The sequence below is a fragment of the Ranitomeya variabilis genome, chromosome 2 (genome assembly GCF_051348905.1).
Source record: "Ranitomeya variabilis isolate aRanVar5 chromosome 2, aRanVar5.hap1, whole genome shotgun sequence".
NCBI classification, from domain to species: Eukaryota; Metazoa; Chordata; class Amphibia; order Anura; family Dendrobatidae; genus Ranitomeya; species Ranitomeya variabilis.
Genome location: NC_135233.1, coordinates 302,293,989 through 302,317,031, shown reverse-complemented (window position 1 = coordinate 302,317,031; position 23,043 = coordinate 302,293,989). Strand labels below are relative to the sequence as shown.

The window sequence follows — 23,043 nt, the reverse complement described above, 5'->3', positions numbered from 1 at the left end:
CTTAAAATGGGTCCGTGAGCAGCTCCTTTGTCATGTATAGAGGGGTCCTGTGTAGAATGAATAGCAGCCTGTAAGGCTGACCTATGGAGGAGGTGTAGTGGATAAGGTTAGCAGATGCAGGGGGAAGTGCAGAAAAGGGGGGGCGGAGGGTCAGTGTACCTGCTTTGTGAAGCGTCTGTGGAATAGCGGCGCATCCCGCGCCCAGCTGTGCAGTCCTGGAGAATGGGTAGCAGTGTGACCGCATGTTCTCCATAAGTACCGCCGGACCGGAAGTGGGCGGTCCCGGACCGGAAGTGACGCAATCACAAGGTCAGTGCATGAGCACTGAGTGTATCTGAGCAAGTAAGGGCAGGAGAATGCCCAAAGATAGGAGTGGGGGCTAGGAGTGTGGCCACAGGGAGGTGATTGTATAGAGGCAGTGTGAACGTCACCTCTCTGTCTATAATGAGGGCGGAGCCACGGGTCAATGGGGAAATGTGTGGGTTAAATGGCACCTGTCCACTGCGATGATGAATGGGTCATACTAAAGATATTGTATATAGAAGATGATTATGGAAAAAAAAGGGGGAACGTAACCAGAAATGAAAAAATACAAGAATCAAAAATAAAGTAGTAAAAAAGTGAAAATAAAGATAAAAAATAAAAAATAGAAATAAAAAGTAAAAATAAAAAATAAAAAATAATAATATAAATAAAAAATAAATAGTAAAAAAATAAAATTTAAATTATAAATAAAAAATAATAAATAAAAAATAAAAAATAATAAATAAAAAATAAAAAATGAAAAATAAAAAATAAAAAATAGACAAGAATGAAAAAAATGCAGATCAGAAACAAAAATAGGAAGGGTACTGACTATTAGGAACTCACCTAATAAGCAGGGGGTTCAACGTGTCTGGAAGGCAAAATAGTAGAGATTAGTTTATTGTAACAGCCAGTCTATTTCCCTGTTGAGACCCTTAGGGGATAGGGTCTCAAGTTTATGAATCCAGAAAGTCTCCCTTAGTTTTAATTGCTTAATGTGATTGCCCCCTCTTCTGGGTCTGGGGACTTGTTCAATTATCTGATACTTGAGTTGAGCCACTGTATGTTTGTGTTTCGCAAAATGTTCAGGGAGGGGTAGCCAGGTTTTATTACAACGAATGGTAGATTTATGGCTCGCGATGCGGTCTTTTATGTGCTGTGTAGTCTCACCTACGTACAGCAAGCCACATGGGCACTTGATGACGTAGATAACGAAGTTGGAGTTGCATGTATGATAGCCATGGATAGGATATGATTTGCCTGTTCTGGGATGTGTCACGCTGTCGGATTTGATGATATTGGAACAAGAGGCACAACTGAGGCAAGGAAACGTTCCGTGGCGCTGTGGGGCCAGTACATTCTGATCAAAGATTGGGCGCAGGCTGCCAACGTCAGCCCGGACAAGTCTATCCCTAATGTTGGGTGCCCTCCTATTGCACATAAGGGGTGGTGTGGAGAAACTAGTTATGCCAGGATAGGCTCTTGCTAGGAGGGACCAATGTTTTTTGATAACCATTTCCACTTTGGGCATAAAGGGGTGGAAAGTATGTACAAAAGGGACCCGGTTTTCGTTGGTGCGTCCCTGAGAAGGTGAGACTGGCTGGAGAGCACGTGTCTTCTCCTGGTTGAGTAATTGTTGGGGGTAATGCCTCTCCCTGAATTTGTTGGACATTCCATCTAGGCGCGTATGGAGTAAGTCCGGATCCGATACTATCCTTGCTACCCTTGTGAATTGGGATCGAGGGAGGCTGTTGCGTGTGGCCTTTGGGTGGCAACTGGAATAGTGGAGGAGACTGTTGCAGTCAGTTGGTTTGGAGTAAAGGTCTGTTGAAAGACGGCCCTGTGCGTCCTTGTGTATAAGGGTGTCTAGGAAGGGAATCTGGTTGCGGTCATACTGAATGGTGAATTGCAATTCCGGATAGATGGAATTCAGAGTATGATGAAATGCCTGAAGTGTGTCAGTAGGTCCAGTCCAAATAAAGAAGATGTCATCTATATAGCGAAGATAACAGCCTACATGTTGGTTATATCGGTCATCTGTGTATATGAAATCCTCCTCGAAGGCATTCATATATGCATTGGCGTAAGCCGGCGCAACGTTTGAGCCCATTGCGGTGCCACGGCACTGTACATAGTAAGTGTCCTCATAAAGAAAATAATTCTCGTAAAGGACCAGTCTCAACAGGTCTAGGCAGAGGTGTATAGAGGCCGGGGATTTGCCCGAGTCTTCCAGTAACCGTTTGGTCGCTGTAATGCCTTTTGCGTGAGTAATAGACGTATACAGACTATTGACGTCCATGGTGACTAAGAGACTGTCTGAAGGAACATCCACCTGTTGTCGTATAACGTTTAGAAAGTGTCCTGTATCTAGTATGAAGGATTTGGTAGTTCTAATTAGTGGCGTCAGAATTTTTTCTAGGTAAATTGATAGAGGTGAAAGTATAGACTCGGTGGATGCCACTATGGGGCGACCGGGGGGATTGATTAATGATTTGTGAATTTTCGGAAGGATATAGAAGACTGGAGTGATGGGGTGTGGATTGGTAAGGAATTTTGCTGTCTGTTGATCAATAGTACCCTTGTCAATGTGGATATCAATAACGGACTGGATTTTTTTGCGAATTTCAAAGATGGGGTCTCTGGGGATAATGTTATATGTGCTGGTGTCTGACAGTTGTCGTAATACCTCCGTGGAATATGATGTACGGTCCATTATAACTAGGGCCCCACCCTTATCTGCTGGTTTGACAACAATGGTTTTGTTGTTTTGTAAAGATAAGAGCGCCTGTCTCTCCGAGGGTGTCAGATTAGAACGTGTAGGGAAAAGACCAAGACGGTGCTGGTGGGATAGATCTTTTACATCTTTGTCCACAAAAGAAATAAATGTTTCCACAGGGTGGAACGTCTGGGGTGGGTTGAAAGAACTAGGGTTCCTCAACCCCAATGTTGTAAGGGGGATCTCCGCAACAGAGACGTCCCCGTTAGGAGACACTCTGTTCTCGGAGCCTCCCGCCAGAGTCCCAAAGTGAGTTTTAAGTCTCACGAGACGGTAGAATCTCTGCAGGTCCCTTTCCAGCTGGAAGCTGTCCCAGATGGGGGTAGGGCAGAACGATAGTCCTTTCTGCAGCAGGCCGAGTTCCGCAGGGGAGAGCGTATAACCTGAAATATTGATAACTAGGTTAGTAGTCCTACCTGTGACCGGGTTGTCATTTTTTCTCGATCTTCTTGTCGGTCTGTACGCTGATGTCCTCCCCTGCGGCCTTTGGATAAAAAACGAGGTTTGTAGGAGCCCGTGGATGAGTCGCTTTCCGTGCTGAAAGAACCTGTCTTGCGTTGATATGGCCGACGCCACGGGTTGTTGCCTGCAGAGTCGCTCCATTTATAAACTTTATTGTGTGAGTAATCGTCGTTGTCTCGCTGGAATTTGACGTTTCTTCTCCTCTAGAAATTTTTGGTGATCTGCTAGCACTTTGTCAGTCTTGTCCTTTAAATTGGTCCAGTCCGTGGATGTCAATGTAGAGGATAGTTGTGTTTCAATTGCTCTAATGTTGTCCTTTGTTTCTGTGATGGCCTTTTGTAGGAATTCAATAGTTAGGATAATAATGTCCAAAGAACACTTGTTTAGTATTCTCTTATATTTATCACAGTAGTCTGGGTCTTCTGAAAAAAGTGTTGGGCGCAGGTTGCACCTGAGGCCTCTCGGGATCTTGCCCTGTTTGTGATATTCTGCCAAAGTAATGCAGTGTAGGTCATATGAGACCAATTTTCGGCGTTCCTTCTCGTAATCCCTTGTTTTTAGTTCATGTGGAGGGGTTTTCAGAAATTCACTGGAGTTTGAAACTTGCGACAAGATGCTAGAGCTGGTTGCAGCGTCGTATGCGAAGATGTCTGACGTCATCTGGTAGACCGGTGCTACACCAAGCAAAAATTCACTGAAAAAAGAGGAATGGTGTGCACTCTGGTCGAAAGCTAAGGAGGTGCTGGTAGATCAGACCGTGTGGTCAAGTCAATAGTAGAGGAGAAAATACCGCACACTCAAAATTTGATATGATGCAAAAAGGTAAATGCCAAATTTATTAACACAAAAAAGAGGTCAACAATTGCCACTGTATTGGTTTTGTAGTAAGGAAACCCGTAGTAAGGAAACCCGACGTTTCGACCCTCCCGGGTCTTATTCATGGGGTTACTAGGAAACAAATAGACAATATAAGCAGCTGTTTGTGACATATTATATACCGAAAATAAACAGAAAATAAAACAAAAAAACAGATACCAAGGCATAATAAAAACATACTATGTACAATATATACAGAGCAACCAGAGGTAACTATGGGGGTACTCTGGGAGGCAGCGAACAATCAGTCTATGGTACAAGAGTAATATCAGCAACTCCCTGCTTACTGAGGACAACTATATTAAAGTTTACCTTCACTCTTTTGTTATTCATACATGGGAGTGGCAGTGTTGGTAGGCAAGAAAAAGGTCCTTTAAGGTCTAACCTGTTGTTATAATAATACAAAGTCAACATTTATGCAGTGTAAATATAAAAAGACAGCAGAATTCCAATAGGTGTAAAAGAGGGTTGCCAGACACGTTTGGTCATAGAGATTAGGAGTCAGTCCCAAAGGAATGTATTGTGCTAGAGTGACTAAGGGGCAGTCTTTGTGAGAGCCAGTGACATAGAAGATAATATATGGATACCTTGTGAGACTAATAATCACTCCTATACAATAGGCCAGGGAGTCCTGTAAGGGGTAAGCTGCAGCAAGGTAGGGACACCTACAGAAAATGTACATAGAGTCAATAACACGCACTGTAGGGGCTGAACGTTCAAGTGAACGTATAAAGGATACCTTAAAATGGGTCCGTGAGCAGCTCCTTTGTCATGTATAGAGGGGTCCTGTGTAGAATGAATAGCAGCCTGTAAGGCTGACCTATGGAGGAGGTGTAGTGGATAAGGTTAGCAGATGCAGGGGGAAGTGCAGAAAAGGGGGGGCGGAGGGTCAGTGTACCTGCTTTGTGAAGCGTCTGTGGAATAGCGGCGCATCCCGCGCCCAGCTGTGCAGTCCTGGAGAATGGGTAGCAGTGTGACCGCATGTTCTCCATAAGTACCGCCGGACCGGAAGTGGGCGGTCCCGGACCGGAAGTGACGCAATCACAAGGTCAGTGCATGAGCACTGAGTGTATCTGAGCAAGTAAGGGCAGGAGAATGCCCAAAGATAGGAGTGGGGGCTAGGAGTGTGGCCACAGGGAGGTGATTGTATAGAGGCAGTGTGAACGTCACCTCTCTGTCTATAATGAGGGCGGAGCCACGGGTCAATGGGGAAATGTGTGGGTTAAATGGCACCTGTCCACTGCGATGATGAATGGGTCATACTAAAGATATTGTATATAGAAGATGATTATGGAAAAAAAAGGGGGAACGTAACCAGAAATGAAAAAATACAAGAATCAAAAATAAAGTAGTAAAAAAGTGAAAATAAAGATAAAAAATAGAAAGTAAATAATAATAATAATAATAGAAAATAAAAAATAAAAAATAGAAATAAAAAGTAAAAATAAAAAATAAAAAATAATAATATAAATAAAAAATAAATAGTAAAAAAATAAAATTTAAATTATAAATAAAAAAGAAGACACGTGCTCTCCAGCCAGTCTCACCTTCTCAGGGACGCACCAACGAAAACCGGGTCCCTTTTGTACATACTTTCCACCCCTTTATGCCCAAAGTGGAAATGGTTATCAAAAAACATTGGTCCCTCCTAGCAAGAGCCTATCCTGGCATAACTAGTTTCTCCACACCACCCCTTATGTGCAATAGGAGGGCACCCAACATTAGGGATAGACTTGTCAGGGCTGACGTTGGCAGCCTGCGCCCAATCTCTGATCAGAATGTACTGGCCCCACAGCGCCACGGAACGTTTCCTTGCCTCAGTTGTGCCTCTTGTTCCAATATCATCAAATCCGACAGCGTGACACATCCCAGAACAGGCAAATCATATCCTATCCATGGCTATCATACATGCAACTCCAACTTCGTTATCTACGTCATCAAGTGCCCATGTGGCTTGCTGTACGTAGGTGAGACTACACAGCACATAAAAGACCGCATCGCGAGCCATAAATCTACCATTCGTTGTAATAAAACCTGGCTACCCCTCCCTGAACATTTTGCGAAACACAAACATACAGTGGCTCAACTCAAGTATCAGATAATTGAACAAGTCCCCAGACCCAGAAGAGGGGGCAATCACATTAAGCAATTAAAACTAAGGGAGACTTTCTGGATTCATAAACTTGAGACCCTATCCCCTAAGGGTCTCAACAGGGAAATAGACTGGCTGTTACAATAAACTAATCTCTACTATTTTGCCTTCCAGACACGTTGAACCCCCTGCTTATTAGGTGAGTTCCTAATAGTCAGTACCCTTCCTATTTTTGTTTCTGATCTGCATTTTTTTCATTCTTGTCTATTTTTTATTTTTTATTTTTCATTTTTTATTTTTTATTTATTATTTTTTATTTTTTATTTATTATTTTTTATTTATAATTTAAATTTTATTTTTTTACTATTTATTTTTTATTTATATTATTATTTTTTATTTTTTATTTTTTATTTTTTATTTTTTATTTTTATTTTTACTTTTTATTTCTATTTTTTATTTTTTATTTTTTATTTTCTATTATTATTATTATTATTTACTTTCTATTTTTTATCTTTATTTTCACTTTTTTACTACTTTATTTTTGATTCTTGTATTTTTTCATTTCTGGTTACGTTCCCCCTTTTTTTTCCATAATCATCTTCTATATACAATATCTTTAGTATGACCCATTCATCATCGCAGTGGACAGGTGCCATTTAACCCACACATTTCCCCATTGACCCGTGGCTCCGCCCTCATTATAGACAGAGAGGTGACGTTCACACTGCCTCTATACAATCACCTCCCTGTGGCCACACTCCTAGCCCCCACTCCTATCTTTGGGCATTCTCCTGCCCTTACTTGCTCAGATACACTCAGTGCTCATGCACTGACCTTGTGATTGCGTCACTTCCGGTCCGGGACCGCCCACTTCCGGTCCGGCGGTACTTATGGAGAACATGCGGTCACACTGCTACCCATTCTCCAGGACTGCACAGCTGGGCGCGGGATGCGCCGCTATTCCACAGACGCTTCACAAAGCAGGTACACTGACCCTCCGCCCCCCCTTTTCTGCACTTCCCCCTGCATCTGCTAACCTTATCCACTACACCTCCTCCATAGGTCAGCCTTACAGGCTGCTATTCATTCTACACAGGACCCCTCTATACATGACAAAGGAGCTGCTCACGGACCCATTTTAAGGTATCCTTTATACGTTCACTTGAACGTTCAGCCCCTACAGTGCGTGTTATTGACTCTATGTACATTTTCTGTAGGTGTCCCTACCTTGCTGCAGCTTACCCCTTACAGGACTCCCTGGCCTATTGTATAGGAGTGGTTATTAGTCTCACAAGGTATCCATATATTATCTTCTATGTCACTGGCTCTCACAAAGACTGCCCCTTAGTCACTCTAGCACAATACATTCCTTTGGGACTGACTCCTAATCTCTATGACCAAACGTGACTGGCAACCCTCTTTTACACCTATTGGAATTCTGCTGTCTTTTTATATTTACACTGCATAAATGTTGACTTTGTATTATTATAACAACAGGTTAGACCTTAAAGGACCTTTTTCTTGCCTACCAACACTGCCACTCCCATGTATGAATAACAAAAGAGTGAAGGTAAACTTTAATATAGTTGTCCTCAGTAAGCAGGGAGTTGCTGATATTACTCTTGTACCATAGACTGATTGTTCGCTGCCTCCCAGAGTACCCCCATAGTTACCTCTGGTTGCTCTGTATATATTGTACATAGTATGTTTTTATTATGCCTTGGTATCTGTTTTTTTGTTTTATTTTCTGTTTATTTTCGGTATATAATATGTCACAAACAGCTGCTTATATTGTCTATTTGTTTCCTAGTAACCCCATGAATAAGACCCGGGAGGGTCGAAACGTCGGGTTTCCTTACTACGGGTTTCCTTACTACAAAACCAATACAGTGGCAATTGTTGACCTCTTTTTTGTGTTAATAAATTTGGCATTTACCTTTTTGCATCATATCAAATTTTGAGTGTGCGGTATTTTCTCCTCTACTATTGACTTGACCACACGGTCTGATCTACCAGCACCTCCTTAGCTTTCGACCAGAGTGCACACCATTCCTCTTTTTTCAGGGGTGGGATCCTGACAGAGGCTTGGCAACAAGAAAGAACGTAACGGGACCGTGCCTGCTCCGGGTAGCGGCAGTCCCCAAGAAAGGATTAGAAGCGAGATAGATTGTGCTGAGTGAGAAACGAGATCACGCAAAGGAGAAATACCAGTAGGAGTCGTGCTGTAAGACCGAAGCAACATCCTACTGAGGCGCACTACCGGTGGCCGGAACGCCGAGGGAGTAGAATAATATTCAGCTTCAAGCAATACTCCAAACCGCGGCAGGACAGTCAGTCTAAGGCGGGCTGTCTAACACATATCACCTATGCAGTCTTGGGGGGCAACTTGTGGAGAGGGGCGACTCTAGGGTCCCGGAAGAGCTCCGAGCCTACCCGTCAAACGGGTGCCGTCCCAACCAGAACACCAGGGAGGGACGGAGGATTAGCAGAACATCATCTAATCGAGTTGTGAGGGATCTTAAGAAACAGACACAACAGTTGTGGGGGACTTTCCGTAAGCACAGCAGGGAAGGACCACAACACATAGCGCTAGTAGGAAGGCACCGATTTCCACCTGTGAAGAGAACTCTGGAGGTGCCATTGGACCGGCCGGACTTGCGCAGCCTGGTGAACCGTGTTCCGGACTGAGGACTCAGAGATCTTCAGTAAAGAGGTAAAGAGACTGCAACCTGGTGTCCTCGTTATTTACTGCACTGCACCACTACAGCGTCACCACCATCATCCACACCTGCTATTCACTGAGCGCCCCACGGCAGGGTCACGGACCGGGGCCTAGCCGCCGTGACAACCCCAGAGCAGAGACTCAGAGGCCCGGTACCGGGTACCCCTCGGCCCTGCGGCGGTGGGGGCGCCGCAAATTTTGGCGTCACGAACAGGATCTACTTAAGCCTGAAGAGTCAGGTCATGTGTGCCTAGGAACTGTGATTTACTGTACTTTATTGAGAGACTGTGTGCTGCGCCATTTACCGCCAAAAATCCGCCGCCATTGCAGCGCTGAGGAGAGCGCAGGAGAAGAGGAGGGGCGTGAAGTGGGCGTAGGCAAGCTGGAGAGCGCGAACAGCAATGGCCGCACAGTCTAAATATTTCTGTGTCCTGAGGACGTGTCCGTCAACAGCTGAGGTCCGCCTCCTGATCCTGTTTGGAGGGTGGAGACCATGGAGACGGGGCCACCCACGAAAGAGACCGCGGGAAGAAGACATTGGAGAGGAGATAAAGATGGCGACGCCGGAAGCACCGCATGGGAATGATCGGTGTCATGATTCCCCAATGGCATGGGAACATCAGAAGCACCAAATAACAGACTAGCTCTCGGGTGATGGAACCTCAAGCTGACCGTGACCTAAATCTACCACACAACTAACAGTAGCCAGGGAGCATTCCTACGGCTGCCTAAATGCCACGCGCCAGCCGGAGAACTAACTATGCCTGGAAGAGGAAGGAACAGACCTGGCTTACCTCTAGTGAAATTCCCCAAAGATGATAGTAGCCCCCACATATATTAACGGTGAGTTCAGAGGAAAAGACACACACAGTATGAAGGTAGATTTAGCAAAGCGAGGTCCACTTACTAGATAGAGGAAGGATACAAAAGAGGACTTCACGGTCAGCTGAAAAACCCTTTCAAAAACCCATCCTGAGATTACTTTAAGACTCCTGTGTCAACTCATGACACAGGAGTGGCAATTTCAGTCCACAAGACCTTCCAGTAACAGGGAATGACAAAACTGTAAACTGGACAAAAAATACAAAACAAAAAGGACAAGAGTCCACTTAGCTGATCAGCAGACTAGTAGCAGGAACATGCAACTGAATGACTCAGGTTACAATGATGACCGGCAAGGAAGTGACTGGAGAGCAAGGCTAAATAGGGAACTCCCAAAACTGATGGAAACAGGTGAGCTGAGGGAGAAAAGCACACACAAGCCTCCAGTACCACCAGCCACCACCAGGGGAGCCCAAAAAGCGGATCACAACAGATCGGACTCGGAGAGAGGCTGAACAGCCCGATGTGGCCCAGGGTACGCCGTCACTACGAGAGCTGACCCTTGCAGAGCCAACGATGGGCCGACCTCCCCGGCCGCCGTCAGAGGAGTGCATGGCCGCGGCCGAGGCCTGGCAGATCGCTGCCCGCTTGGAGGCCGATGCCCGCGTGATCGCTAGGCTGGGCCGGCCTACGGAGGTCCGCTTGTCCCCAGTGTCCCCTGCCTCCTCCATCCAGGCCGCGGCAGAGTGTGAGCTGCGCGCCTCGGGCATGAGGCTTCTGCCAGAGGCCGAACATCTGCGACGTCTCATGGCAGCGTGGCGGGACAGACCTCAGCCTGCCGCCGTGGTGGATCTAACCCGTGTGGACGAAACTCCACCGTCCCACTGGGGTGTGGTGGTCTCCTTCAACTCCCGACGTGGGAAGGGAGTCATCCAGGAAATCGGGGAGCCACTGCAGGTCCGCGTTGAACGGGAGGAAGTCGAGCTTTGTGGAGGAAGGTACGACACCGACTTGGAACCTGGCGATGCTGTGACCTACACCCGGTGGAGGAGGGAAGCGGGTGGAACAGGCTGGGTAGCTCGGGGTGTCCAGCGGTGTGTCGCTCTGCAGGCTGCTACTGGAGTGCCGGAGGATGAGCCTTCTGAAGGGAAGGTGCCGGAGCCCGTCCCCGCGGAACCCCAGGAGGTCCAGGTTCACCGCGTGCCTCTGGGTCGTGCTCGCCCACAAGCAAGGAGGGCATCCCGGCGAGGGATCCTGTCGCTGTTGGAGCCAGGACCGGCCCTTGCTACACCAAGGCGACCCGTTGGCCGGGTGAGGCCTGGAAGAAGACCACCTTCCACATCACAGAACGAGTAAGCATGACTGCTTTAAAAATGTATGTAGTTACTGTTCTTTTATTTTGCTGCTGAACCCGCTCAGGGTTAACTCTTAAGGGGATCCCCTTGTTGACCCGGGATCCCTATTGTTTTGTTTTTGTTTGCTTTCCAAGCTTTTGCACAAAGTTTACAGAACTGCTGAAATCATGAACAGTGCATGATCCGAACTTCTTGTATATAGTTTGCACCTTATTAAAGGCGCTCCCTACTGGTTTTACTTAAAGAAGGACTCTTTGTGAAGATACCAAACTGGAACCTTTGCTGAGTATGGACTGGTAGCTTGAGAAGGCGTGCTACCTCATAGAGACTTGGTCCCCTCTTAAAGGGGATGTTCATTTGTTGCGCTTAAACTGTGATATTGCTTAAGATAGGAAGCAAGAATGTCTTGACCAAAGAAAGAGATGATAATCGTTACATGAGAAAGTTATATGTATTTAATTAGTTAATTGTGAAGAAATACTGATGATGTTCTTTGAGAAGAAAAAGGTGAAAGATAGAAGAAGGATGCAGTGGGCCCGTAGGGATAGACGTGGTGTCCAGCATGCATGATAGGAAGAAAGATAATGAGAAGGCTTAATGTTCAATAGAAAATGTTCTGATAATGTTGATAGATAGTTAGGATAGAAGGTAAACCCTGAGTCCTCATAGGAGTCATGTAGAGATGGCTCAGTGCTCTCAAACTGAAAGTAATGTTATGTTCTATACTGTGTATAGTAGTTGAAAAGGCAGTAGGCCCTGGTTGAACGGGGCGGTCCTGTAACCGAAAGGAGAGGCAGAAGGTCTGGTGCCGATAGGACAGGCGGTCCTGCAGATCTAAAGAAGGAGAATGAAAAAGTTAAATTACCTTATAATGTGATTATAGGAAGGTCTTTAGTGGATTTAGAGTGTATGTCCTTAAAGGCAATGTTAAATTATTGTTCAACAATTTTGCACTTAGTAGAATACCCGGTTGGGTAACAGGAGTTATTTATAGCCTGTAATTTATAATGTTAACCATGTTTGTAACGTTCAAGAGTCCTTACCTCCCATAAAGGGAAGCTTGTTCAAGTATACTTATTGTTATTGCACTCAACAAAACTATGTCTTTTTGCTAACTTGTATTGTTGTTTTCTTCCCAGTCCCGGAGTACTGTGTTTAACCAGGGGGGAGTGCAGCGCCCCAGAGTCCTGGTCGTTGCAGTACTGTGGCTCCGCCACTATGGGGAGCTATGGTGCGTCTGATGGCACTGAAGGAGTTCATCTGATCAGGTATCACAGACACCAATACATTTCACAGCTGGGCCTCCGGGGGGAGCTAAGGGTGCTATTCATTAGGCCACTCCCCACCATAGTGGGTAAACTGGGGGTCAGGCAGGAAGTTAGATCAGAAAGCTGACTGGGTTGGAACCAGGCAACACCTTGTGGCAGAGGGTGTTGTGGGGGAAGATACAGTAGGGTCTCTGTCAGGGGTGGGATCCTGACAGAGGCTTGGCAACAAGAAAGAACGTAACGGGACCGTGCCTGCTCCGGGTAGCGGCAGTCCCCAAGAAAGGATTAGAAGCGAGATAGATTGTGCTGAGTGAGAAACGAGATCACGCAAAGGAGAAATACCAGTAGGAGTCGTGCTGTAAGACCGAAGCAACATCCTACTGAGGCGCACTACCGGTGGCCGGAACGCCGAGGGAGTAGAATAATATTCAGCTTCAAGCAATACTCCAAACCGCGGCAGGACAGTCAATCTAAGGCGGGCTCTGTCTAACACATATCACCTATGCAGTCTTGGGGGGCAACTTGTGGAGAGGGGCGACTCTAGGGTCCCGGAAGAGCTCCGAGCCTACCCGTCAAACGGGTGCCGTCCCAACCAGAACACCAGGGAGGGACAGAGGATTAGCAGAACATCATCTAATCGAGTTGTGAGGGAACTTAAGAAACAGACACAACAGTTGTGTCGGACTTTCCGTAAGCACAGCAGGGAAGGACCACAACACATAGCGCTAGTAGGAAGGCACCGATTTCCACCTGTGAAGAGAACTCTGGAGGTGCCATTGGACCGGCCGGACTTGCGCAGCCTGGTGAACTGTGTTCCGGACTGAGGACTCAGAGATCTTCAGTAAAGAGGTAAAGAGACTGCAACCTGGTGTCCTCGTTATTTACTGCACTGCACCACTACAGCGTCACCACCATCATCCACACCTGCTATTCACTGAGCGCCCCACGGCAGGGTCACGGACCGGGGCCTAGCCGCCGTGACAACCCCAGAGCAGAGACTCAGAGGCCCGGTACCGGGTACTCCTCGGCCCTGCGGCGGTGGGGGCGCCGCATGTACATGGCTTCTTTTGGATGCCGCTGCACCCACCCAGTTTTCCTAAAATTTAGGAAACCACCAGCAGCCTTTTTCCTGAATCCAGCATTCATACTGCAGCTGCACCGTCGGCATCTTTTGCTCTATACTTTCAGGTATAGAGAGCTAGTAGAAGCTGCCCAAAGAATGGACAGGTCACTTCTTTTATCTGCTTCAGGGTTACACTGAAGTGTTTAAAATATGTGACATAGCACAGAACATGTGCACAGCACATGCATTATATTTACTTTATGGGGCACTCTTTCATGTGGATTCTGGGCGGAATCCGCCTGAAACACATGTGCACGTACCCTTAAATGTCTTTTTTGTTTTTGACTTTTTTTTTGTATTTTTTTTAACACATTTTCACTCTTCCCAAAAAGGACCGACCAAGAAACGCTGTGTACATGTGCAACAGGCTGCAGAGGTATGTAAAATAAATTAGACTAATATAATAAATGTGTAAATTAGTTTGTAACACGCACATTTTGTGAGGCAATCAAAGTATTAACTTCTTTTTTTTTCAGCAGTTTTGGTGCGTGTCTGTGGGAGTGCACCAGCAGCACCACACCCAGGGGCTGGCTGGCAAATTTTAGCCTGGGGGGCAAGCACACAGCAGTGGCCCATGAGTCGCGGCCCATCCGTAAAGGGGTTGTCGGATCTTAAGCTACATGTCTACAGTCACTATGTGTGAATCCTCATATCGTGCGCACTGAGGATTCTCTGGTGCCGGCACCGGGAACAGGCGGTCTTGTTACTGCAAGCATGCGAATATATATTTATTTATTGACACACACAGTCCTACTCTATAGTGACAGTCACACACACAACCCCACTGTATAATGACAGGCACAACCCCACTGTATAATTAATGACACACACACTGCCCCACTGTATAGTGACACGCACACACACTGTATAGTGACACGCACAGCCCCACTGTATAATGACACGCACAGCCCCACTGTATAATCTCACGCACAGCCTCACTGTATAATGACACACAGACAGGGCCGGACTGGGACAAAAAAACAGCCCTGCCACACAAATCCCACCAGCCCACATACTATAACACTCCCCATCCCGATCAGTGAATTTTGCTATGCTTTGTCCTGCCCCTCAACACTCCTCTTAAAGGCGTTATTTGAAGAGCCACATGTGAATGGCGCCGCAGTGCGCATGATCGACCACAGGTCCATGTACATGGTGCTCTTTACACTGCAGGCAGGCGCCGGGGACACCCTGGGGACGAGGAGAGCCCAGAGGATGGCAGAGGACTGAGGAGCACAGCGCCCAGTGACCACTCTGCAGAGGAGTCACAGCAGAGGTGGCATCTCCCTCACAGGGGACCAGCGCTCCTCCTGCCGCCCAGCAGTCTCTGCTCCGGAGCCGGGCGCCACCTCCTCTTCCTTCATTAGCATCCCCGGCGCCTGCGCTGTATGTTTGAAGGGCAGCACAAACTGCACATGGCCGAAAAAAAACTTACAGCGCAGGCGCCAGGGACGCTAATGGAGGAAGAGGAGGTGGCGCCCGGCATGCAGAGTACTGAGTGATGGCTGGAAGGCGTTTGTGTCAGGGGGGAAAGGACATGCCCCCCTGACAAACTACAGGTATGACAGGCAAATTCGAAAAACGATTACGGTATTTCACCCGAACTCAAAGAGCCACCTTCACAGAATGCAGCAGTAGTGCTGCACAAGTGGCTCTTTTAATTAAAAACACCTGGGGGGGTTACAGGTTCCCTTTAATACAGGTGCTCATTAGGGTGGAATCACAGCAGCATATGGCATCCGATGTGATCTGCCAATGATACTTGGCTCTTGCTCTGCTGTGAGCGTGAGCCAAGTGTCCGTGCTCTAATGCTCTCGCAGCACAGGTGTGGAGGAGACGGAGAAATTAATTTCTCCATCTCCTCAATGGTCTGACTCGCCGTGTATCAGACTGCAACATCTGCTGAGAAAAAAAAAACTACTGCACACGGACAGCAAGTGAGAAGAGAATCGTACTACTTTTGTGGAAGAAAATGGAACAGTTTTTTTTTTTTATACTCTTTATTAGTCCATGTGGCAACATTTCACTTCCATATCAGAGAAATGTGCAGTTATGGATCCGAAATGTTGCCACATGGGCCAATAAAGAGTACGCTACTTTTCTCACAATTAATCAGAGTGATAGACAGATACACACACATACATAATAAGAATAGATACTGAGAATTACACCATTTATGCAGGACAGTAGAAGTATACACAGCTCCCAATATACCGTATATACTTGAGTATAAGTCGACCCAAGTATATGCCGAGGCACCTAATTTTGCCTTAAAAAACTGGGAAAGCTTATTGAGTCGAGTATAAGCCAGGTATGCATTGTCCCCACATCCCCGTCCTTGTATGCATGGCTCCCCCGTCCCTGTATGCATAGCTCCTCATCCCCATCCTTGACTGCATGGCTTCCCCGTCCTTATATGTATGGCTCCTTATCCCCGTCCTTGTATGCATAGCTCCTCATCCCCATCCTTGTCTGCATGGCTCCCTCGCCTCTTATTCCCATTTTTGTATGCATGGCTCCTTATCCCCGTCCTTGTATGCATGGGCCTCTTATTCCCATTCTTTTATGCATGGCTCCTTATCCCCGTCCTTGTATGCATGGCTCCTTATCCCCGTCCTTGTATGCATGGCTCCTTCATTGTTCATGTATGCATGGTTCCGATAAAAAAAAACAAAAAAAAAAACACCCTACTTACATTCCCTGCATGCCCTCGCGCAGCATCTCGTTCTGGTGCCAGCAGCTCCTGTAGCCGGGTGATCACGTGTCCCCCACTCATTAAGGTAATAAATATTTACCCACGCCTATGGGAGTGGAGAGGGGTGAATACTCATTACCTTAATGAGCGGAAGACACGTGATCGCTCGGCCTGAAGAACTGCTGGCGCCGGAACGAGATGCAGCGAGGGTGCGCAGGGAAGGTAAGTGGGATGTGTGCTAGAAGGCTGTGGCTGTGAACGCTATAAGAGAAATGAATATTCACTGCCAGCGCAGTGAATATTCATTCCTCCTTAGCAGCAGCCCAGGCTTTAGCCACAGCCCCCACCGTTTTTTTGGGACAATGACTCGTATATAAGCCGAGGGGGGTGTTTTCACACAAAAAAAAAATATGCTGAAAAACTCGGCTTATACTCGAGTTTATATGGTATACTACAATCTATTAAATACACAGCGGCATATTATATACCGTGTTAAGGAATATAGAGCAGTGTATATATTATATAGTGTATAGATGTGGCAGCAGTGTATATATAGTGTGAATTCCACACTATATACATAGCGCCATACTATATAAACATCTCTCTCTCTCTCTCTCTCTCTATATATATATATACACATATACAAACACACACACATCTCTACAATATACGGTAATTAGGACAGCATTATACTATACTAGATGGTGGCCCGATTCTAACGCATCTGGTATTCTAGAATATGTAGGTAGTATATAGCACAGCCCACGTACTATTTTGCACAGTCACGTAGTATATAACACAACCGGCGAAGTATATAACACAGCACAGCGCACGCAGTATATAGCACAGCCACGTAGTATATTGCACAGCCACGTAGTATATTGCACAGCCACGTAGTATATTGCACAGCCACGTAGTATATTGCACAGCCACGTAGTATATTGCACAGCCACATAGTATATTACACAGCCACGTAGTATATTGCACAGAGCACGTAGTATATTGCACAGAGCACGTAGTATATTGCACAGAGCACGTAGTATATTGCACAGAGCACGTAGTATATTGCACAGAGCATGTAGTATATTGCACAGAGCACGTAGTATATTGCACAGCCATGTAGTATATTGCACAGCCATGTAGTATATTGCACAGCCATGTAGTATATTGCAGTCACGTAGTATATTGCACAGTCACGTAGTATATTGCACAGTCACGTAGTATATAACACATAGAAGTAGTATATAACACATAGAAGTAGTATATAACACATAGAAGTAGTATATAACACAGGTTACGTAGTATAAAGCATAGCGATTTAGTGTATTGCCCGGCTACATAGTGTATAGCACAGAGATGTAGTATATAACAGAGCCCACGCAGTATATAGCAATGTGGGCACTATATGCGTGGTAAAAAAAAAAGAATTAAAATAAAAAATAAACATATGCTCATGTTCCGAAGGCCCCTTTAAGTCCTGGCGACTCTGCGGTGCACGCGGTGGCTTCCGGTCCCAGGGTTGCTATGCCCTTAGGACCTGGGATGACGTCACGGTCACATGACGTCATTCCAGGTCCTGCGTGCATAGCATCCTTGGCATCCGCTTGCACTGCCATGGACAGCGGGCGACGTCGGAAGGTGAGAATAACCATTTTTTTTTAATATTATTATTATTATTTTTAACATTAGATCTTTTTACTATTGATGCTGCATGGGCAGCATCAATAGTAAAAAGTTGTTCAGACATGGTTAATAGCTGCGTTAACGGAGTGCGTTACACCGTGGCATAACGCGGTCCGTTAACGCTGCCATTAACCCTGTGTGAGGGCTGACTGGAGGGGAGTATGGACGGGACACTGAGTGCAGGGTAGTAAGCAGCGGCCATTTCGCTGCTGGACTGTGCCCGTCGCTGATTGATCGTGGGCGTTTTGCCAGGACCAATCAGCGACTTGGATTTCCGTGACAGACAGAGGCCGCGACCAATGAATATCCATGACAGACAGACAGACAGACAGAAAGACGGAAGTAACCCTTAGACAATTATATATATATATATATATAGATTATGATGCACACATCACATAGGAGACACCGCGACTGCTGAATATATATTACATTGAAACTACTGTATATACAATATATAGCTGATACTGCGACCGATGTGTATAGTTGTAGTATCACCTATATATTGTGTGTGATACTGTGACTGGTGTACACACATTATATAGATGAAACTGAAAAAAAAAAAAATATATATATATATATATATATATATATATATATATATATATATTAGACACAGATAGATAGTGCGACTATACACAGCAGTATCACCTATACAATGTATATGCAGTAGTCTATACATTATACAGGTGATACTGCAAATGTTGGATACACGATATATAGGCGATACTGCTACTGCTGTATAATGATAGTATCACCTATATATCATGTATACAGCAGTCTATACTGTATATATATACACACATTATATAGGCAATACTGCTACCAATGTGTATATACGTTATATATAGGTGATACTGTTGTGTATATATGTACGTGTTTGTGTATATACACACCAGTATCGCCTATATAACGACATATATACACAGCAGTATCACCTACATACACATCAGTGTACACATCAGTAGCGGTATTGCCTATATCATGTGTATAGACTGCTATATATACATTATATAGGTGATACTGATGTATATAATCACTATACCACCTATGTAATGTATGTATAGCAGTCTACATCTTATATAGGTGACACTGCTACTGATGTGTACATACGTTATATAGGTGATACTGCTGTGCATACATGTACATATATGTGTATACATACGTGTGTGTGTGTGTATATACACACACACTGCAGTATCACCTATATAACGTATATACGCATCAGTAGCAGTGTCATCTATATAAGATATAGGCTGCTATACATACATAATATAGGTGGTATAGTGATTATATACAGCAGCATCACCTATATAATGTATATATATAGCAGTCTATACACATTATATAAGTGCAACTGCTGTACATACATTAAAAAAATCATCTTGGGACTCACCCAGGTCCCTGAGATGGGGGGGGAGGTGGGGAGGATGAAGAGCTGAGGTGGGTCGGGTCCTGTCCAGCGTCGGCGGTGAAGACGATCCCAGGCATTGGTGAGCAGCAGTCTTCTCCGACGCTGGTGCAGGCGGGCCAGCGTCAGACAGTCAGGTGGAGGCGCCCTATGCGCGCCGGACTTTTCAAATAACTCCATGTGCGCGCGTGGTCTCCTGCTTGCCCGCGCTGACACTGGCAGCAGACGAGCACGCGCAGGACTCAGGACCGCGGCCGTGCTCGCGCACTAGCGTGGGCCGCCGCGGCACTTATCAGCTCGGGCAATGCGCGCACACAGGACCTGGCTGAGTTTTAAAGGGCCAGCTGGAGGGATTCGGAGCGCTATGTATTTAAATCGCTGCCGGTCCTCCAGCGGCCCTGTGCACCTGCTCAGGCACCGGCCCGGGGGGCATATGCATTCCTGCAACCCGGGCCAGTCCGCCCCTGACCACACCCATTGTGAACAGCCACTGCCTGTTCGCCCATCTCTCTTTCTCTATCAATTGAATCTATGTATTATTCTCATTTCTTCACACACTAATTTTTTTCTTTGCTGTGCTATAACACTGACTCTATCTGTACAATCTGTTCACTTTTTTATGGCTTTCTCTTCCTATCTCTATAGCTAACCTGTAACTGTAAGCTGTGACGTCCTCTAACTATCCAGATTCACCATAAACTGTTGATTGCATTCCTTGCTTTTTATACATGTTTCTCCCTGTTTGGCTGTGCTATACCATGTGATAGTTGCAAGATATTATACAGAATTCGGCCCAGCCATGCCTGAGGTCATGTCAGCCTTTTCTGGCTGATGAGTTTGTCTGCAACATGTAAAATGGCAGCAAAATGATTCACTCATTTCTAAAATCTCAAAGTGTTGCCCTTTGGACCTGTATGTAAATACTTTTATGCTGAAATCATATTCTTGAAGTAATACTTTTATTGTCTGACCAAAAATATTATATTTGCAAGTTTTCAAGGCACAGAGGGTTGGACCTGATAATGCTGCTCACCTCTCTATTAAAGTTGGGACTTCCTATCTTAGGGGTTACTTACACCCCCCATAGTGTGGCTTAATGCAGTAGCTGTATAGCAAGAACTAGACTGGATCTGCATCACAGCAAGTGACTGTAGCAAAAATCTTTGTACGAAACCAAGTATTAGAGAACGTAGGAAGCTTGTACCAAGACTCACTTTCAGGCGATTAATCCTACATGAACTGTGCCAGGACAAGGACTGAGGCCAGCGACTGTTTAACTACTGGGCTCAGGGCCAGGGCATCTGCTGCTTCACATTTGTCACATTTGATCCCTGCATTCTACTTGAATTATAGAATCAAGTCATTTTGTATCTACTGCAAATATAGTACATGTGCAATAGTGAGGTGGCTTAATATCCCCCAAAAATGTCCAGTTGCTGTCACCTATGCCACAGTGCCATCTCTGAAATTACATAGCACAAAAAAGAGCACCATTATCTGAAAGAAGTTCCCAGGAGGCCAATGCCCGGGCTATATTTAAATAGCCTATTGAGAGCCTGTCGGTTTCACTAACACTAAAAAGCTGGAGATACAATAGAGATCTTGGTGACACGTCTCTCTCCAGGCAATGGGAACTCTTGGGAGAAACTGCTGTCAAATGGATTTTTTTTGTTGCCTGAGCTAAAATCTTATTTTAATTAGTGAGGAGAGTTACACAATTTTTTTTCTAGCTGACTGTCCAATTTACAGGGTCTGCCTCTCAGCTTTATTCTCTCTAGCGATGGACAAGATAGATCAAGTCTGCATATTTTTTTCTTTGTAAGCCCTGTGATTTGCAGTATTAATGGGTAGTTTACAGATAATTTTTAATTTGCAATTATATTTCAAGAACTAGAAATATCAGATAGCTGTAAAGCCACGGGTGTAGCTGGAAGCACCAATGCCTTTTTTTTGCAAGGTTTAGAATATTAAAAGTGCACCTGTCAGCACTGATATGCTACAACATGTCATGGCAGGTTATATTAGTGGAGGGGAAGCACTGATCTGAAGCACCTAAACTATATATTTCTAGAAATTCATTCAGTCTTCACTTCAGGCCACCTCTAAGGTCTGTCCATGGCCTGTCACTACTAATTAAGGCTCTACTGGTGCTGATCATCTGAGCACTGAGAGGTAGCACCTCTGATCATACACTTATCACCCAACCCTATAAAGGGCCACCACTCAGGATGCAGTTACGTTCCCTAGTCTGTAAACTAGACATTGTTACTTTCTGGTCATACTATTTGCCAGTCAATATAGAAAGAGTTCTCCAGCGTGGTAGGATAAAACTTCACGTTCATTAGTAATGCATTAATGCGTTACTAATGAACGTGAAGTTTTATCCTACCGCGCTGGAGAACTCTTTCTACATTGTCGTACGTATACGCCCAGGACCGGGGTGGCTCCGTGCATGGAAACTACTTCTCTGAAGAGACTCCAAACGGTAAGCTGACTCTCCCACATTCTCTGTCCCTACATATATGTATATACTATTTAAGTGCCTTACATCAGTATTGTTTGGTCATTATTTGTGCACCTTATGGTACACCATGACCTTTGGTTGGCAAGAGGAGGCATTGGTGAGGACAGCAAACCATCTGGCCCTGTTCTCACTCAATGATTGAGACTTTCCCCTATAGGTATAGCAAAAAGGCTGACTTCTTGTAAAGGCATTTGGGTATACTTTGGTTTTAGTGGCTTAATAAAGTTTAGTGCGTAACCACTGTGTTACTGGTTCATAGCAAGGCAACCTGGTTCAATGCTTCTGCTTGGCATAAACCTTATTGGCATAGAGTAATTTGACTTGTGATCAACTTTCTACTGAAAAGTGACCTGCAGAAAAACTTGCTGCTTCATTTACAAACCACAAAAAAATGATTTTAGGAAATGAATATGTAGACATCTATAATGTGTAATTTAATTTGATATGGTATTGTGGATGTTAAGAATTAATGCAAACTTGCTTTACTTTTATACACATTAGTAAATGTTGACTTTATTTTCTTAAAGGGGTATTCCAGTATAAGGTTTTGCCCACTGGGACCCTGCCAATGCGGAGAACAGTGGTATCCTGAAATGCCTAAAGTCAGCATTAGAAGCCACAGGCCTTGGAGTGCCAAGTGGAGGAAGAATAGAAAAAGCAGCTTTGCACGTTCTCATGGAGCCTATGGAAACATCAGTGAAATGGCACCTATCATGTGAAGATATCATGTGTTTATATATGTGTAGGGATGTGGACTATCTTACCCTGATCCTGCCCCTGAAGGCAACAAACGCGTCATGTGAATACTGTCGTACGGGTTTATATGTAAAAGTGATGTGAGTCTTATGTAATGTATTATGGGGATGTGGAGCGCCCCCACTGCCGCAGGGCCGAGGGGCACCCGGTACCGGGCCTCTGTGTCTCAGTTCTGGGGTTGTCACGGTGGCTAGGCCCGGTCCGTGACCCTGCTGAGGGGCGTCCAGTGAAAGTTGAGAATGTGAGGATGTTGTGGTGCGGTGTAGGTCGTGGTGAATAACGAGGACACCAGGTTGCAGTCTCTTTACCTCTTTACTGAAGGCTTCAGGATCCTCAGTCCGGAATACGGTTAACCGGGCTACCTGAGTCCGGCCGGTCCGATGGCACCTCCAGAGTTCCCTTTGCAGGTGGAAATCTGTGCCTACCTTCTAGCGCTTGTGTGTTGTACTCCTTC

General features: G+C 45.4%; 1 long non-coding RNA gene across 1 annotated transcript; it reads left to right on the top strand.

Moving 5' to 3' along the window:
* Positions 1-6,702: 6,702 nt before the first annotated feature.
* Positions 6,703-8,287, top strand: LOC143809363 (uncharacterized). Its single transcript, XR_013222239.1, has 4 exons — positions 6,703-7,214; positions 7,293-7,373; positions 7,728-7,800; positions 8,041-8,287. It is a non-coding gene; the product is annotated as an uncharacterized LOC143809363 (long non-coding RNA).
* Positions 8,288-23,043: the final 14,756 nt, after the last annotated feature.